At 44.8% G+C, this 10,766-nt stretch overlaps 1 non-coding gene across 1 annotated transcript; it reads left to right on the top strand.

The window, feature by feature from the left end:
- Positions 1-10,432: 10,432 nt before the first annotated feature.
- Positions 10,433-10,539, top strand: LOC138888798 (small nucleolar RNA R71). The gene has a single exon (XR_011406377.1). It is a non-coding gene; the product is annotated as a small nucleolar RNA R71 (small nucleolar RNA).
- The last annotated feature ends 227 nt before the right edge of the window (positions 10,540-10,766 follow it).

The raw sequence follows: 10,766 nt of genomic DNA, 5'->3' as shown, positions 1-10,766 counted from the left end.
TGGTGGGCGGTGATAGGATGGGCCTGGGAAGATGGAATCCCCGGGCCAGCTGAATTAGAGGGGCCAGCAGTAGTGGAAAGTCCGGGAGGCATGTCGGTAACTGTGGAGGTAGGCTTAGTGGAGGGCTCTACCGCAACCGGCTCTTCAGACTGGCCAGTTGGGGCAGAATCAAGCGGCTTGTAATTCTTGTCCTTGGGGTTGTCTGACTCCTTCAAACTATACCACGAAAACGGAGCCACAGGTTTGACCTTGATGTCAAAAGGTCTCTTCTCCACCTCTAGGTCCTGAAAATACATAGTGAGGGTGTTGGGAAAAGGGTAGTTCCGGTCATGCTCAACCCCCACGCAGAAATGACGCGGAACATCACAGTGCCCATGTTGATTGGGTATCATGCCATAATAGATGCAATAAGAACAGCCCGGGCAAGTGGAATAGTCTGATCATGGGTAGTGGGGTCGAGCCGACTGCACACAAAAGTCAACCACCCCCTAGCCTCAAAGTTGAAGGTCCTCCGAAGTATTTTGGCCCCTGCTTGCAACCACTCTGGAACCGTACCTGGGATTTCCAGGTATGAAGCTAACCATGGACGAACCTCCTCGCCCATTGCCAACTTTTCATTGTAAAGGGACTCATCTTCTTCATTGAACCTCAGGTATTCATTTAGTGCCTTCCCGGTAAATACCACATTTTTGTTTCGCACTTTGGTCACTTTAGTGCCCTTCAAGATGTGGGCCACATTGCTATAAAACTCCTTGACCATGTGCTCATTCGCCTTCACACAATTATCTTTAAAGTGCTCCCAACCCACCCGAGCTCGAAACTGTCTATGTATATTGGGGTGTAGGGGTAGAAGGTCTCTGTCAATGAAGCTCCTCTCAAGAATCAACTTTCGTGCCGGCCACCATTCCCTAAACTTATGGAACGCCACCTGGCTGACGAATCTATCTTCCCAAACAACGGGATTTCTAGTCTAGTCAATACCCCCAACCTGAGGCACACCACACCCAGGTAACTCCTCATCTCCTTCATCACCTCTAGCACCCTCTCCAGATATTGAAGCTGTGGGACAGGTAGAGTATCCATCCTCACTACCTGCTGTTGAGCCCTCAGAAGACCCGAAAAAATGTTGATTGAAGCTTGAGCATCGGGGGACGAGGGAAGAGTGTCTCTATGTATGGTCCTCTCCGGATACGGGATGTATAGTGGGACTGAATCTGAAGAAATCTCCTGGGAGGGCTCGTACTCACTCCCCGAGTTGTCAATGGCTCTGTCAGCCGCTTTTATGGCCTTCCTCATGTCTTTGATGTTTTTTCTAGCCTGGGTAGTGAGTTTTACCATCCTTTGCTTCCCTCCCCGGGAGGAATCACCTAGGTCGGGTTGTTTCAAGCCTTTGCCTCATTGTTTAACCATTGTCTGCAAGCACAAACATCTAGCTTTGTTAGTATCAGCACAGGCAGTGAATCAGTTGTGGAAAATGAATTGCAGAATAGAATCCCAAAAGTTGCAGAAGATGTTGCAGACACAGTGTACCGCAGACCGCACAAAAAGGAGTGTGGTCGCACTGAAGGCACCACGTACCGCATAAAAGCAACTGTGGTCCGTATTGGGAGTAAGGGCTAAAAATTCATCCTCTGAATCTCACCACCGCGGTCCGCACAAAGTGGCATCGCGGCCGCGGTGGGCCAGTGCGGACCGCACAAAATGTAGTGCGGCCGCGCTGGGCAACAAGTCAATCTTTCAGAACATAAGCATTGCGGTCTGCACAAAGTGGTACCGTGGACCGCATTAGAGCACTGCGAACCGCACAAAAGGGATCGCGGTCCGCGGAGGGTGCTTAGCCAAGGCACTGAGTTAGGGTTCATGGGTTTTGCCTTTTGTTCAAGTTTTCACCTAACTTTGTCCCTACTCAATTTACCCAGTTAATAATACTCCTCAGGCACACAAAACTTAACAGTTAAACTAAACTAACATCAAAATTGAAGAATTACGGGGGGGAGGGGGGGAAGAAGTCTACACAATTAATAGAAAATGACATAAAATGAAATTAAATACTTCAAATAACAAGAAGTGGTTGAATTGTTACCAGATATTGAGAAGAAGTGAAGAAACACATTGCAAACAAGCTAGTACGAAGAAGAGGGAAGATGAACAGTAATTTTTAGGCATCTGAGAAATAATTTTTCGAAAAGGGTAATCAGTGACCCCTGTGGTCTATTTATAGAAAAACATGTGGGACCAGTCATACCTACCAGCGCGGCCGCACAAAACGGACCGCGGGCCGCGCTGGGTTTGTTTAGAAGAAGCTTGAGAAGGCAACCTCCGCGGTCCGCACAAAATAGACCGCGGCCGCGGAGGTCCACCGCGATGCACACTAAATGGAATGCGGCTGCGGTGGCAATCTTCAGAGAGTACCTCACTTGGCCTTCACCAGTGCGGACCGCACAAAGTGCAATGCGGCCGCACTGGCAACTTCAGAGACTGTTCAATTTTTTCAAAATATTTTGCACTGTATCAACACAATCCCTGCAACATCTCACAACCAATTAGCTCAAAAATCAATCCTACACTACAAAGAAACTCAAAGAAAACAAGAAGAAAAAGACATGGGTTGCCTCACAAGAAGCGCCTGATTTAACGTCGTGGCACGACGCATGTTACCATCACATCACTTTAGATGAAGAAGTGTCACCACGTGGCTGTCATCAAATTTTCCAAGATAATGCTTGACCCGGTGCCCATTAACTCTGAAAACTTCACCATTTTTGTTCCTTAGATCAAGAGCACCAAATAGGGTCACAAACACAACTTCAAATGGCCCACTCCACTTTGACTTGACCTTACCCGGAAACAGACATAACCGGGAATTGAACAAGAGAAACATATCTCCAACCTTGAACTCCTTACCCCAAGCATATTTTTCGTGAAGGTACTTCATTTTGTCCTTATACAAGGATGAACTTGAGTAGGCATGGAATCTAAACTCATCGAGCTCATTGAGTTGTTCAACACGAAGATTTGTCGCAACATCCCATTCCAAATTCAACTTCCTCAAAGCCCACATGGTCTTGTGCTCTAACTCAACCGTAAGATGACAAGCTTTTCCAAACACCAACCGATACGGAGACATACCAATCGGAGTTTTGTAAGCCGTCCAATAATCCCATAGAGCGTCATCCAACTTTTTCGACCAATCGGTCCTATTAGCATTGACAGTTTTTGACAAGATGCTCTTAATTTCTCTGTTGGAGACTTCCACTTGACCACTATCTTGAGGATGATAGGGGGTAGAAACCTTATGATTGACACCGTACTTGGAAAGCAACGTGTCAAAAGCCTTGTTGCAAAAGTGAGACCCCCCATCACTAATAATCGCACGAGGAGTGCCAAACCTTGTGAAGATGTTCTTTTTATAAATGCCACAACACTTCGGGCTTCATTATTAGGCAAAGTCACGGCTTCAACCCATTTTGAGACATAGTCAACCGCCACGAGAATGCAAGTATTCCCACAAGAGCTAACAAATGGACCCATGAAATTGATGCCCCAAACATCAAAGATATCCACTTCTAGAATCGTATTGAAAGGTATCTCATCCATTTTTGAAATTCCGCCCGCTCTTTGGCACTCATCACACCTCTTCACCACATCGCCTGCATCTTTGAACACGGTGGGCCAATAGAATCCACAACTAAGAACTTTCGAGGCGGTCCTCAGCCCACCATGATGGCCACCATAGGGTGAAGAATAGCAAGCCTCTAAGATACTCAATTGTTCTTTCTCCGGGACACATCTACGAATCACACCATCCGTGCAAATCTTGAACAAGTATGGCTCATCCCAATAGAAATCCAAACTATCCCGCTTAAGCTTCTTCCTTTGGTTAGAAGAGAGCCCACACGGGATTATTCCGGTCACAAGGTAATTGGAAACATCGGCAAACCATGGCATATCCTTCATTGACACCGCAAGGAGTTGTTCGTCGGGAAATGAATCATTGATCTCAAAGCCGTCACAAGGCCTCTCCTCCTCCTCCAAACAGGACAAGTGGTCCGCCACTTGATTCTCACTACCTTTTCGGTCAACAATTTTTAGATCAAACTCTTGAAGAAGTAACACCCATCTCATCAATCTTGCCTTGGAGTCTTTCTTGGTCATCAAATACCTAAGGGCAGCACGATCGGTGTGTACTATAACTTTGGCTCCCATAAGGTAAGGTTGAAACTTTTCTGTAGCAAACACAATAGCCAACAACTCTTTCTCGGTAACTGTATAGTTCCTTTGAGCCTCATTCATGGTCTTGCTTGCGTAGTACATCAGATGAAACATCTTGTTGATTCTTTGGCCCAAAACAGCCCAAACCGCAACGTCACTAGTATCACACATGATCTCGAAAGGCAAGCTCCAATTTGGTGCAGTAATGATGGGGGTAGAAGTCAACTTGAGCTTGAGAAGCTCGAATGCTTGCATACAACTCTCATCGAACAAGAACTTTTCATCTTTCTCTAGCAACTTGCACAAAGGGTGTACCACTTTGGAAAAATCTTTTATGAACCTCCGGTAAAAACCCGCGTGCCCAAGAAAACTCCTCACCCCTTTGACAGAAATAGGGGGAGGAAGCATTGAAATCACCTCTATCTTGGCTTTGTCAACCTCAATTCCTCGCTTCAAGATTTTGTGACCCAACACTATACCCTCTTCAACCATGAAATGACATTTTTTCCAATTGAGTACGAGGTTTGTGTCTTCACACCGGGCCAATACTCTATCCAAATTTTTCAGACACTCATCAAAAGAATCCTCAACCACGCTGAAATCATCCATGAAAACCTCCAAGATATCTTCCACCATGTCGGTGAAAATAGCCATCATGCAACGTTGGAAGGTTGCCGGATCATTACACAATCCGAACGGCATTCGAGAGAAAGCGAATGTGCCGTAAGGACATGTAAAAGTTGTCTTCTCTTGGTCCTCTGGGGCAATTAAAATTTGATTGTACCCCGAGTAACCATCCAAGAAGCAATAGAAAGCATGCCCCACAAGACGATCTAGCATTTAGTCAAGGAATGGCAATGGGAAATGATCTTTTCGGGTCACCTTGTTTAGCTTCCGGTAATCCATACATACTCTCCACCCGGTGACCGTGTGAGTAGGGATGAGTTCATTGTTGTCATTAGTCACCACAGTCATACCACCCTTCTTCGGCACACATTGTACCAGAAAAGTCCAAGAACTGTCAGAAATAGGATAAACCACACTAGCGTCTAACCACTTGATAACCTCTTTCTTCACCACTTCTTGCATCGCCTCATTTAATTTTCTTTGATGCTCCAAGGATGGCTTTGCATACTTCTCCAAGATTATTTTGTGCATGCAAAATGCGGGGCTTATTTCCCAAATGTCAGCTAGAGTCCATCTAATTGCCCTTTTTCGCTTTTGAAGCATCGCCAAAGTGGCCTCAACCTGCATGTTAGTAAGGCAAGAAGAAAGAATAACTGGTAAAGTAGAATTTGAACCCAAGAATTCATACCTGAGGTATGGAGGAAGTGGCTTCAACTCCAACACCGGTGGCTCCTCAATTGATGGCTTTGTTGGTGGAGTTTTCTGATTATCAAGATCCAAAGATAGCTTCCGTGGCTCATAAGAATAAGAGCCCATCCCATGTAGGGCATTGACACATTCCACTTTACTAGCATCATCATTGACATCCATGTTCAAGAGCACTGCTTCAAGAGGATCTTCCACGTTGATCATAGCACTGGTATTATCCACAATCACTGTTGTGACAAGGTCCATAAATGAGCACACCTCGGTGCTATTGGGTTGCTTCATAGATTTGCAAACGTGGAAAATGACCTTTTCACCTCCCACTCAGAAAGTGAGCTCACCCGCCTCAACATCAACCAATGTCTTCCCTGTTGCAAGGAAAGGTCTGCCCAAGATAATAGGAACATCATAGTCCACCTCACAATCCAAAATCACAAAGTCGGTCGGCAATATAAATTTGTCCACCTGGACAAGCACATCATCAATAATGCCCAAAGGTCGCTTCATCAATCGATCCGCCATTTGAAGTCTCATTGAAGTTAGCCTAGGTTGCCCCATACCCAAAGTTTTGAAAATCGAGTAGGGAATCAAATTGATACTAGCTCCCAAGTCACAAAGAGTTTTGGCAAAATCCACACTTCCAATGGTGCAAGGAATGGTGAAAGCACCGGGATCTTCAAGCTTCGGGGCCATTGAATGCACTATAGCACTAACTTGGTGAGTCATCTTTATAGTTTCACAGTCCATAGAATGCTTCTTTGTAACCAAGTCCTTCATGAATTTTGCATAACCCGTCATTTGTTCAAGTGCCTCCACCAGAGGCATATTAATAGATAAGCTTTTCATCATGTCAATGAACTTTTTAAACTGATTATCATTCTTCTGCTTTGCGAGCCTTTAAGGATAAGGTGGAGGTGGCCTTGGCAGAGGAGCCTTGGCTTTTGGCACAACCGGCTCGGGCATGTCAATCACGTGTTCCCTAGACGGGTTCATGGCATCTTGAGTTTCTACCTCGGCCTCACCAATATCAATCCTCACATCATTGTTCACATTCTCTTCAACCACATCTTCAACAATCAAGGTACATCATCATCCCGCAACTCAACATCTTCATCCACAACTTGTTTTTGCTTTGAGGCATTCACATCACCGCCTCTCCCACTTTTTGTTGTAACCGCCATCACATGATTGTTATTTCCACCCTTCAGGTTCACTACCGTATCACTTGGTAGAGCACCATTCGGGCGAGTATTCAATGACTGAGAGATTTGGCCTAATTGCACCTCCAAGTTTTGGATAAAGGAGTTGTGAGAAGCTAACTGTGCATCCGAATCCGCATTCCTCTTCATCATCTGCTCGAACATCATTTCAATTCTACCCAAATCATTACCAGAAGAACTAGGACCTTGAGAAGGGAAAGGGGGTGGATTGTTCGGTTGTTGGTACATTGGGAGCCTTTGAAAGCCTTGCCCCCGGTTGCCTTGGTTTCCATTGTTGTTCCACCCGCCTTGATTGTTGTTGTTGCCCCAGTTGTTGTTATTTTCATTCTAGTTGCCTTGGTTGTTGTTCTGATTACCCCAATTGTTGTTTTGATTGTTGTTCCAATTGCCACCACTTTGTTGTTGATTGCCCCAATTTCCTTGGGGTCGCCATTGTTGGTTTGAAGAGTTGCCTCTATTGCCTTGATAGTTGTTTACATATTGTACCTCTTCACTTTGTTCATCATAACCATCATTTTGACACCCATCATATTCATCAACAAACTACTCAGAATTTCCTTGATTTTGTTGCCTCCTTTGCCTTCTCTTGTTGACAAGCATACTAACACCCTCCATGGCATTCACTTGGCGAGGATTCTGAACTTGTTGCAACTGTGCCTTAGCCAATTGATTTATTGTAGTGGTAAGTTCAGTTATCGCTTGCCCGTGATCATGTAATTCCTTGTACAAATGGATAACCGTAGGGTCAACTTGAGGCACATTTGCTCTACTCTACCATGCTGAAGAAGTGTCTGTCATTTCATCAAGTACATCACATGACTCCTCATAAGAAAGTTTCATAAAATTGTCCCCGGCCAATTGGTTAACAATGCATTGATTTGTAGTATTTATGCCCCGGTAGAAGGTTTGTTGGATCATGGCCTCGGTCATATCATTATTTGGGCACTCATTCACCATCGTTCTATACCGATCCCAAATCTCATGCAAAGGTTTCATTGGCTCTTGCTTGAAGGCTAATATTTCATCTCGAAGTGTCGCCATATGACTAGGAGAGAAGAATTTGGCAATGAACTTATCCGCTAACTCATCCCAAGTTGTGATGTAATGGTTGGGAAGTCTCTCGAGCCAATCCAATGCCTTTCCCCGAAGTGAGAACGGGAAAAGTCTCAATCTCAACGCATCCTCGGACACATTCGTCTGTTTGCTCCCCCAGCATGTATCTACGAACCTCTTGAGATGTTTGTAAGCATTTTGATTTGCAGCGCTCGTGAAGTACCCACGTTGCTCAAGTAAGGTCAACATCACATTGGTTATCTGAAATTTGCCCGCCCAGATTCGGTGTGGGATAATAGCACTTGCGTAACCCTGATTCGGTAATACTCTGGGAGCCACTCTTGGAGGAACCAGGGGAGGTCTGGAATATTGTCATTTGGATTAGCATTGGTATTCCGGCCTCTCCGTTGACCTTGAGGTGCAAGAGGCACCTCATCTTGCTCAAGATCATCTACCTCCTCCCCCGCTATCATGTTTCCAAGAGGATCATTAGCGTTGTTTAAAGCCATGTTGGTACCTGAGTAATGACACAAACAAGTAAGTAACAAAGAAGGAAAGAAGAACAATACATAAAACTAACTAAATAGATAGCCAAAACCGTTAGCTCCCCGGCAACGGCGCCAAAAAGTGATCGCTGCCAACTCCACACTACTAAAAGGTAGGAAGAAAGGGTCGCAATAGCTTTTACCCGATATAAGGGTCGGGATCGATTTCCACAGGAAGCTAGGAATGGAGTCGAGTATCTATCTAGACTAGAGTTGTGTATTTGTTCCTAATGTCACTTCCATACATTTTTGGGTTTTTGATTATAAACTACTATTATCAAACTATTAATTGAAACTAGATTATGCTATGAGATAATTGCTAAGTTGTATCTAATGGGAAGAAGGGCACTAGGGTCATGACATTACCTAGGTGGCTAATTGACGAGTAGATGTTACTAAGGTTCGATTGACATAATTGGGGCTTATGCTATAACCGTTGCACAATTTTACTCACTCTCACACCTCTCGGTAGAGAGAGTGATTTTGCCCAATTGACTCTCTTGAGACCAAATGGGTAGGCAAATTAGCTCAAGCAACTAGGGTTCAAGTTGGGTAATTACTCTCTCGAGGCTTAACCCTTTAATTGGGACTATCAATTCTCTTGAGTCCGTCCCAATTCCGTGTTGGGTCAATTTTGGAGACTTAGGCTCTCTTTCTCAAGAAAAGGCAACTTAACTTAGCACAAACCAGTGTTTGCAACCACCAATTCATAGATTAAACCATAAAATTGACCCAAATAACAAACACCCATAGTCAATCTAACAATAGATGGGAACACCCATCAATTACCCACACTAGGGTTGAGCCACAACCCTAGCTAATGGGTTTAGCTACTCATGCTTGAAGGAGAAAATAGAGAAATAGATTAAGAACAAGGCATATTAATTAAATGCTAAATTAAAATACAAGAATCTATCGTTAATTTGTAAGATGCCAAAAATGGCTACAGATGAAGTTCCCACGAGCGCAGCTAAGTTCTGGATATATCTGATGACCTAAAAATGGTAAAATGTTCTATTTATACTAGGCTGGAAAAACTGGACAAAAATACCACTGCGGGGTCAGCGCGGGCCGCATAAAATGGACCACGGCCGCGCTAAGCTCTTGGACTTCAATTCTGGGCTCTCTGACTTGGGCTCTGCTATCCGCATAGAATGGACCGCAGCCGCGGAGGTAGCTGTCGCGGTCCGCACAACCATGAATGCGGACCGCATTGGCATTTTCCATCTCTCAGAATATCTCTTCCGCGGACCGCACAAAAAGGTAGTGCGGTCGCGGAACTTTCATCGTGGACCGCGCAATGTGTACTGCGGCCGTGTTTCCTGAAGCTTGGTTTTTGTCATCTCTCTGAATCTCTCTTCCGCGGACCGCACAAAAAGGCAGTGCAGCTACGGAACCTTCACTGCGGACCGCGCAATGTGGACTGTGGCCGCGTTGCCTGAAGCCTGGTTTTGCCATCTCTCTGAATCACCTAGTGCGGCCGCATTCGAATTTGTGGGTCCGCACTAGGCCTGTTTGCCCTCAGTTTACTTTGTCTTTGATACTTGAGCAGGTTTCACTCCTTTTGAGCCGATCTTTAACATTTCGTCACTTTGTCGATCAAACATACAATCAAGCACAACTTATAAGCCTTTTGGGACTATTTTGTAACGATTTGTAATCAAAGCATAGGCAAGAAGGAGCATGAAACTCGTTAAAATCCCTACTTATCAGTTACCAATTGGTTGTCTAATGCAAGATGTGCACAAGCCCTCATTGGTAGTATCTACGATGTGTACCTGTTGCTTCTGCCCTGACTCTTCCACCTTTTTGGTGAGTATACTCATCTGTGTCAATAAGGTGGCCATATTTTCAGCCATAGAGTTTGATGGATCTAAGGGCACTTAGTGAATCACTAGAGTGATAGGTGCATTCCTGGTTGTCCATCCCGAATTCTGTGTCATCTTGTCAAGAAGACTCTGGCCTTCTCCATGTTTTGCTCAAAAATGCTCTACCAGCTGAAGCATCAACATTGCCCTTCACGCTATCTGACAATCCCATGTAAAACGCGGCCCCAACATCAGATTTGGAATACCATGGTGCGGACATATAATCAGCATCCCTTTGAATCGTTCCCATGTTTCATGTAGTGTCTCTATTGGTCTCTGTTTGAAACTCAAAATTTCATCAATTTGTTGAGCAGTCTTGTTGGGTGGGTGGAACTTGTTCACGAATTGCTTGACTAACTCCTCCCAAGTTGTTATGGAATTAATGGGGAGTGAGTTTAGCCAGGTCTGGGCAGCTCTTGTCACTGAGAACGGAAACAATAACAACTTGATTGCTTCCTGAGTTACGTTGGGCTGCCTTTGAGTTTTGCAGATTGACAGGAAATTCTTCAAGTGTTGTTGAGGATCTTCGACTTGTG

This window comes from Nicotiana sylvestris, chromosome 3 (genome assembly GCF_000393655.2).
Source record: "Nicotiana sylvestris chromosome 3, ASM39365v2, whole genome shotgun sequence".
Taxonomy (NCBI): Eukaryota; Viridiplantae; Streptophyta; class Magnoliopsida; order Solanales; family Solanaceae; genus Nicotiana; species Nicotiana sylvestris.
This window is presented reverse-complemented; position numbering and strand designations above follow the sequence as displayed.